General features: G+C 36.7%; 1 long non-coding RNA gene across 2 annotated transcripts in view; it reads left to right on the top strand.

The window, feature by feature from the left end:
- Positions 1-7,574, top strand: part of LOC131723160 (uncharacterized) — a 10,800-nt gene extending 3,226 nt beyond the window's left edge. Inside the window, exons 2-3 of one of the 2 annotated variants that reach the window (XR_009320153.1) lie at positions 1-5,029; positions 5,302-7,574. The exon at positions 1-5,029 is cut by the window's left edge and continues 952 nt beyond it. This is a non-coding gene — a long non-coding RNA (uncharacterized LOC131723160). The remainder of the gene's footprint in view (positions 5,030-5,301) is intronic. The other variant, XR_009320152.1, reaches the window with a different exon arrangement.
- The last annotated feature ends 1,682 nt before the right edge of the window (positions 7,575-9,256 follow it).

The following is a 9,256-nucleotide window of genomic DNA, read 5'->3' as shown; positions in this document are numbered from 1 at the left end:
ATAGATAGATATATTGACATATGTATGTTAACAGTAAAATAGTCCGTGCTCGGATTTGTTTTAAATGTAGTGTTGGATTCTAAAGAATGTTTCTCACGTTTTGTCATCAGACTGCTGAGCTCAGTTATCACAGCAAAACCAGCTGCTATGAGACTTTTGGAAAGTAAACGCTCACTCTAGCAGGTCAATGATTGGTGCTGATACGTTGAAACAATAAGCACCCGCCTTCACATGGCAATGCTTAGGGCTAATTGGATGAAACACTGAGGGGCTTGTTTACAAAAGTGCATGTAAAGTAGTGAGCCTAACGTGTGGGATAAATCTAAATTTACTGCCCTATTTACTAACGGAGAACACATTCATTTATACGCACAGTATTTGGCTTGCACTGAATTTAGTGCGAGCAATAATGCGCACCATAATGTCCCAGACTACACGTGACCACCTTCATATAAAAGCCCCAGCAGTCCAGGCGTATTTTTTGGTAGCTTATTGTGAAAGGTGGAGGTGGCTTACATTGACCGAAAATGAGCAATCAAGACACAGCTAAATGACATACTTTAAAATAAGTTAATACTCTAAAGCAGGGGTGTCAAACATACGGCTCGCTGGGGCAATTTTTGGCGGCCCGCCAATTAGTTTTTAAAATTGATGTACTGTATCGTTTTGGAATTCTTCTTTTAAATAACCCGCCTCTTTAATATAACACGCGTATTCAATATGTGCAGTCTGCATTGTATGACCATTAAGCCAATCACAGCTCACAGAGGAAGTAGAATAGCCAATCAAATGGCGCACATGATCTGTTTCCTCACACACGTGTAACAGCACAGCACACATAGTTTTGACTAGGATAGCGAAGCGAAGGCTTGTTTAAACTATTTATTTTACTTTGTGTAAAATATAAAATCAGTAGCCAAACAGAGTAATTGGAGATGTCACAGAAGCGAAAGGTGGAGGCGGAACGCAGAAGATTCGAAAATTGTTAGCCAGATTATTATTTCACTGAATAATTGACGGCAAGGCAATATGTCTGATTTGCAGTGCAATGGTTGCAGTTATGAAAGACGGATTAAAACATCCAACGTCACTATGATACGCAGCGCAAAGGTTTTTCTGAAAATTAGAAGAAAAAATGAAAGTGCTGTGGATGCCAGTTTTATTGTTAGCAAAGAGATTGCATGGGCTGCAACATTTTTCACATGGTGAATTTGTTAAAAGGTGCATGCTTAAAACAGTTGATGTCCTATGCCCTGAAAAAAGTGAAAATTGTTTCTAACGTCAGTCTGCCTCGTAACACGGTTGCTGAGCGTATTGCCGAAATGGCAGGTAATAACTTTAATGTTGTTGAAGAGCTTTGAAGTTTCAGCATGAACAACACAACCACAGGAAAGGAAACTTTTTAACTTCAAGAAGCCATGGAAAGTGCAGAATTACTTTGGAAGAAACTAACTGGGATTACAGCACAGGGTGCGCCATGTATGACTGGGCCAAAGAGTGGACTGGCTAGCAGAGGACTGGAAAAAAATAAAGAAAGAAATGCAGAAGTACCAATTGTCTTACACTGCATTCTGCATCAACAGGCATTATGTGAAAAAGTTGTAGAATTAGAACAATAATGAGCATTATCAAGTGTGCGAGAAAAGAACTGCCTGGACAGAAGGCATAAAAAGGTACATTTCATAGTGGTACGGTTTACTAAATCGCATTTTCACAGCTTGCCAGTATCTTTTTTTTTTTTTCCGTGCTGTTAAAAACGTTTTGGAATATGTTAAATATTGAGACTTGGCATTATATACTGACAGTTTTTTTTTACTGTTTGAGATTTCCATTGAAAGTAAAATACTCTTCTATTTCCTCCATTATATTACATTTGTGATACTGAGTTGTTTTTTTTTGGTCAGCATTCTAAGAAAGCTACTTCTAGTTATATCTGACTATTTATGTAGTATAAAATACATTAAGTAATATGTTGATTTAATTGATTGAAACCTGCATACTTATAATGACTAGGAATTGTGCAGTGGGGGTAATGTGTTTTGTGTAAATAATATATTTGAGTATATACAATTTCTATATGCATTTTCAGGTATATTATGATGTGTAATTTTATTTATTTATTTATTTATTTATTTATTTATTTATGGTGTGGCCCACCAAGTGAACAGTCTTAATATAAATGCCCATGCTGCCAGATGAGTTTGACACCCCTGACATAGACTTTTTCCTTTTTAAATAATAATAATAATAATAAACTTTATTTTGTATAGTGCCGTTAAAAGCAATCATGTCAGAGCGCTTTACAATTTATAGTACAGAATTAAACACATTTTCATAACCAGAGTAATTTGCAAGATGTATTTATTTCGCGTTAGTGAATCTCTGAATCAAACGAACAAGTAAACTGAATGAACCAAACTAATCGAGCCAGTAAAAAGAATCAAACTGCACATCACTAGTTTTCAGCCCAGTAAAAGAGGTTTAAATAAAGTTCTTATATTCTAACATCCCCTTTCTGCCACGAAAAAAAAAATGGTTTAAAGTTTTCGGTATAATACTGCTGTGCTTTTTCAGCCGAGATACACTGTGAAGCCTAATAATCTCGCAGAAATAGCAAAACTGTAAAACTTTTTTTTTTTAACAGCGTTACATACAGTTCACCTTTAACACAGCGCACAGAAAATATTCCTTAATGTAAGGCCGACCGAACAAACTATAACAAGCTGAGCATTTTTAATGTTTCATGCGATGCTGCAGATTCACTTTGTTTAAAAGAAAAAAAAAGTCAAATAATTAAGTAATTATGCTGTTAATTTAAATAAACTATCAGATTTTTTTTACAAAAAAAAATGCGTACAGATGTGTTGGTCAAAAAATCCAGTATGTGGGGAAATTACACCACAGTCACCACACTGGTATTGTCCCGCCACTATTTTGAAACACACACAGAGTAAGCTCCTCAGAGTGTTAGCTAACGTTACGAAGTGCTCTCGGCGTGCAGGTTGTTCAATAGAAAGCGCCACGTAACGCTCTGGAGCGCTCTGCCTGTTGAACGCACCCCTGCTTTCCATACGCACTATTCATCGCTCACTTTAAGGTGCACACTACAATTATCGTCCTTTTGTAAATGCGGTGTTAATTATTCAGAGTGGGGTGCCTCATTTAAACACATTATCATGCATTACCATACAAATCACAGATTCATTCCAGTTACCATAGTGTGGCACAATAAAATGAGTGCACCATAATATGACCACTATTTCGTGCGATAATGAATAAAATTGTAATAGTAAATAAGACAATCGTGAACGTGCACACTCATTTCAATTATCATGCACCATAAAGTTTAGCGCCCTTTCGTGAATGAGGCTCTAAATGCCAGCCCTCACACAGCAATGCTAATTGTTTGAAACGGCTGATTCATGACAATGTTACAGGCAGTGCAGATCAGCCATACAGTCCTCATACATTAACAGTTGTGAGTTTAAACTTCTTGTGATAAAACTTGATGTGTCAATGTGTCCCACGGTCCCCCCCCCGTTTATAACGCTGTTCGGTTATAACACTCATTATGTGTCCGCTGAGACCTGTGTTACAGCGAGGGAGCACTCTACCTAAATATTTATTATTAAACGAATGTGAGTTTTTAAATTATTAGTAAGCACAGACGTTTTGATATGAAAGTTGAACATTAATATCAGCAAAGAACAACTAAGTTACAAGTTTTTAATGAAAAAAAATAATTATAGCCAACTTTCACAAAAAAAAATCAGGCTTATGTGATTTTGAAATGCCAATTTTTGGTGGGAATTGAACTTGTTCATGGCCCCACAGCAACATTAACCAATTTTTTATTCTAAAACCCAACATTTAATTAACGTTCTGATACTCTCTCTTTCTTATCTATTTTCTTTTAATAGTCTTATACTCTCCCTTCAGATATTTTTGCAAGTAATACATACAAAACATATGCCTATATTTAGGTATTAATATTTCGTGCAATCGTCTCTCCTGACCGCGTGTCGAGTTCACATTCACTTAACGTTTTTTCCTGCTGTCGGCTAACATTAGCCACGGTGCAGACCTTGGGTTAAACCACTATGTTCGTGTAGGGAGAGTTTATTGTGATTGTTTATAAATGTGGCCCATCCTCGGAATACTTTTCCATTTTTAGATTTTATTTTAAACCTTGTAAAGACAAACAGGTGCCAAACACAACAAGTTATAATACATATATAATGAATGAAAAAAGTGGAGGGGAAAAATATAGTTTGACCCCCCCCACCATATTCAAAGTTGGGGGGGCACGTCCCCTGACCCATGGGTTAGGCGCTTATGGACAGGATTGATGCCAAAAGGGGTCATCGGCCACTATCCAGCGGTGCAGGAGTAATAAACAGTGGAGGAGGTGGAGATGATGTGTGGCCAGGATAGTTTGGAAGGTAAGTTAATCTTAAATTGGAAACAATGTAAAAAAAAAATCAATAATTTGTAAATAGCAACACACAAAAAAATCAATAATTTGTAAATAGCAACACACCACTCATCGTTTGGAGATGTTATCACGCTATTCTCTCGTATCAAAACACTAACAGAATGTATTCATTGTGAAGCTGGGGAGTTGGGGTACAAGTGGTCCCCTTATTTTATATATCGCAAATGAGTACCTAGCAAGGGTGTGGAAGTATTGGAAGAAAATCTAATATGAACTAGTGCTGTTATTGCTATTAGTAATAACATTAAAGTAAACTGTTAGTTTGAAATAAAAATTAGACAACGGTTAATGGAGATTTTGGGGCTTTAATGGCCTCTACGAGTATTAACCTGGCTTACAATGTTAAATTCAAAGAAGGTTGTACGTTTATGATCACATGCTTTTGGAGAGGAACAGCATTACACTTTCTTTCCTCTTTTCCTCTGTTTAGCTTCTTCGGAGAATGAGAAGGCTTTCCGGTGCTGTCCACAAGTGTCGTGTTTCTCTGTTTCTCCCTCACCGGACATCATTCTCATCATTAAACACCAAGCACATGTATGTACAAATACAACCAAGAAAGGAAACAAAAAAGCAGAAGGCTTATCATTGCATTACATTTTGATAGCTAACTTGCATTTTATTTATTTTTTAATTTTTATTTATTTTTTAATTTTTAATTTCCCTCATTATATTGTCACCCTGGTTATACTGCCAGTTCGGAACATGTCTCATAATTGGCGATGTAAAGACCGGGGGACTGTACAATTAAAACAGTTGCATGCTTATGTTTTGCTTTGTATAACTGTGTTTTCATTGTGTACATATAGGAATACCAAGGAAGAGAAGGCCAGGTAAAGATATGGCATATTTAAAGGAAAGCGTCTGCAAGTGTATTCATTGACAAGAAAGCATGATTGAAATGGAGAGAGAAAGAGAGGAATGATGGGAGGAACAGAGGAGGAGGGAAAGAGAGGAACGGAGGAGCGAGATAAGCCACCGGACCTTTCAATGGAATGTTCTGCAGTGTTTTACGACAACTTGCAGCTGCTGTCAGTAACAGAAAAAAAATTATTGATGTTCAATTATTGTATGAATTATTTTCACACGTGGCAGACATTACAACCAGAGAGGTTTCGCTCGGTGAAGACTACATAGATAACCAAATGTATGTTTGCATACAGGTATATTTGTTGGTGCTGTTTTAAAGAAAATAAAGTTCTCTCATTTATTAAAACTCGGTAAAACACCAATTTGTTCACATACCATTTTGTGCATTAAACTAAAAAAACACCACTTTTTTCACATGTGGTAGACATTAACACAAGTACTAATGTATAGACACTGTATATAGTTATCTAAAAGTTTGTACATAGTATTACGTTTTTGTTGCTATTTAAAGAAACAAAAGCTGAAAAGTTCTGTTCAATATATTACAAAGCAATAAAACAGCAGTTTAGTCACAACATTTTGTGTGTTCTGAATGGTTTTGTTTCAGGATACTGAAATAGAAACATCTACAACAGTGTACACATGTATTAGAACACCCCATTGCTTCTGTATTTTACTGGACTCGATGCTTGACAAAATTAACAACTGTACAAAAGAAAGTCTGGATACAACTTCAAGAAATATGGAAGCAAATGGCACCGGAGATTTTGAGAAAGTACAGACACCATGCCAAAAAGATACCAAGCTGCTATTGATGCCAAAGGAGGGGCATACTAAATATTAGCATTGAAGACACTTTCAGATATAGCTCTGTTTTTAGGTTTGAATTTGCTTCATGTTTGCAAAAATGATTAACTGATTTCTGTAGTAAATGAATACATTTTGCGTGCAAAGCTCAATAAATGACAGATCTTGGGGTGTTCTAATACATTTGCACACTACTGTACTCTGAGGGAGAAAAACATTTTCTTATTTTCTGAGGTGTTCCAATTTGTGTTTCAGCAACAGCATATGGAGGAGCATTTAGAGTAAGAAGTGTTCTGAAAATGATAGCGTTACACATCCCCACGTGTTGCTACAACTGTTTAAATAACGTACCTGTCATTTTTCTTTTAATTGTTGACATCCTGACACATTCTTACACTTAAGTCTGTTTCAAAGCTCTTTTCAAATTGTCCGCTCTAGTGCACTGATAGTATCAGGATTATTGCCCACATTGTCAAACAGGTAACTGCAATAATGTGGTACGGAACAGAAAAGCCAGAACACTGGAGCTCTTAATGCAGTAATTTAGAGACAGATCTCAACCCCCAGTGCACTAGAGCGGACATTTTGAAAAGAGCTTTGAAACGGACATTAAAGTTACAAGGGTAAAATGTTATCCAGATATTAACAACGAAAAGAAAAATTGCAGGGACATTATTTAAACAGTTGAAGCAACACGTGGGGGGCGTGTAATGCTATATTTTTATATTATTCTTTAAAGACTGGCAGCCACAGTTCAAATAATCTTTCATTGCATTGTTCAGACATGAATAATGCAGCATGTCATGATCGTTGTTGAAAGAAAAATAACAAGTTTAATATATAACAAGTAAATAAAAGAGTTGGTAAATAACGGCACTGTGTTTACTTCTACACCACTGACAAAGGGCTTTTGTCCGAAACGTCCTGAAATAAATGATTTTTTCAATCATTTAAACCTTTTGTGGTTTTTCAGAATGGTTGATAAAATGTCTGCGGGGAATGTTAAAATCTGCAGCAACATCTTTATTGTATTCACCACTTTCAACACTTCCACTGTTTGCAAGGATAATGCACGTTTTTGCAATGCTTCAATGGAAATGGCATTGATGACTCAAAATGCATCATAGGATCAGTAGTCCCAAAACAGCACTAAAATACAGAACAGAGGTGCTAATCTGGATGCTAGTTATTACATTTCCCAATATCCTTTACACTGTTTGAACTAGGGTGATTAGTTTTATTTGGTATTTTCTTTCCTGGGTTGAGGAGGAAGGCTCCAAAATAATTAGCAGACAGAGGACATTTGTGTGAAGTGAATTTGTATTATAAGAATTACAAAGTAATTTACAATAAGCTACTGCTAAGTCTGTCCAGGACCATGAAGAAAATGTACAATATCAGGAAATCAATCAATTTACTGTGTGATTTATTTATATATATATATATATATATATATATATATATATATATATATATATATATATATATATATATATATATATACACACAATAATAAAAGGTAAAAGAAATTAAGCTAAATACTCTTTTTAATGTTTTTTTTGTTTATTTTTTTACTATAGAGGCTGACCTTGGTGTAAAGTTTAGATCGAAGATGGATCTTGTCCCCATAAAACAAGAAGTCCTACAAATGCAATATGACCCTGAACAAAACAGCCCTGGTCCAGTTGGACACAGCATTAAACCAGAAGTACCAGAGCTTGACACGTCACTCAAATGGGATCTACCTAGAGGCACTGAGTCTCACTGCACATTTGGAAGCTTTCAAATACACCAGAGTTTCAGTCAGTTACCCAGCTTTCGGGTAAACCAGCAAACTCACCCAAGACAAGAAGCGTATTCCTGTACCCAGCATGGTTTCTTTCAACTCTCCAGCCACGTGAAGCGCAAAAGAAACCACGAAGGACAGAAAACTTGTCTGTGCCCTGAATGTGGCAAGACTTTCTCTCTTATAAATGAGCTTAAAATACACCTCAGAATCCACACAGGAGAGAAACCCTATCACTGTAGCGAATGTGGGAAGAGTTTCAATCAGTCAGGCAACCTGAAAACGCATCAGCGAATCCACACACAGGAGAAACCGTATCACTGTCCTGAATGTGGAAAGAGCTTCACTCAGATCACAAACCTCAAGAACCACCTGCTGACGCACACAGGAGACAAACCACACCAGTGCACCGAATGTGGTAAGAACTTCACACAGCTTATCAACCTGAAAATACACCAGCGTATTCACACAGGAGAGAAACCGTACTCCTGTAGCGAATGTGGGAAGAGATTTGCACAGCTCAGCAACCTGAAAAACCATCAACAAAAGCACACAGGAGTGAAACCACATCAGTGTACTGAATGTGGGAAGGGTTTCAGTACGTTAAGATACTTCAAAAAACACCAGCAAAATCATGCAAGAGAGAGAAGATAGATAGCTCTGTGCAGTTTCGTCAGTTCAACAGACAGCATTTTATAATCCACTCTGGCATAAGCCAAAATATTGTATTGTAAGTATTCCAGTAAAAAAAAAAAAAAAAAAAAATTGAAAAAAGGCAGAATATACAACAGGGTTTAGACAGGGTTCATTGGTCCCAAGTAATACAGATTAACAACACTTTGCAGACTTGGATACTCATTTGAAGTAGTTAACCTAGCTTTTAAACAAGGGTTAGATCAGTATATTCAGCTCATCATTGGGAGCCATGTTGACGTGGAGTCCGCAGGTTCTGCCCAGCAGCACTGGATGTTAGATGACCTAAGTGCTGCTTGCCATGTCCCATATTTATAAGAAACTATCACAAGATTTCACCTCCATCCTTCTCACTCCCATCCCCCTGGGGTCATGTTTGCTGCAGGTTATACAAAGAGGTTGTTACAGCACTTGCCCCCTGTGTGTTCTTAGGGTGTTTTCTGTTCCTGCAATAAAGATTTGTATTGCGTGTTACAAGTTTCTGTTTAGCATTTGCTGCTTCCTTACTCAAAATAGTTGCACCTTTGATCTAAATTAAGGTGTTGTTATACATTTTCTCTACAAGGTTAATGCAGTAGGATCCTTTTTATACTGGTTTAACTGAAAAT

The sequence above is a fragment of the Acipenser ruthenus genome, chromosome 53 (assembly GCF_902713425.1).
Source record: "Acipenser ruthenus chromosome 53, fAciRut3.2 maternal haplotype, whole genome shotgun sequence".
Taxonomy (NCBI): Eukaryota; Metazoa; Chordata; class Actinopteri; order Acipenseriformes; family Acipenseridae; genus Acipenser; species Acipenser ruthenus.
This window is presented reverse-complemented; position numbering and strand designations above follow the sequence as displayed.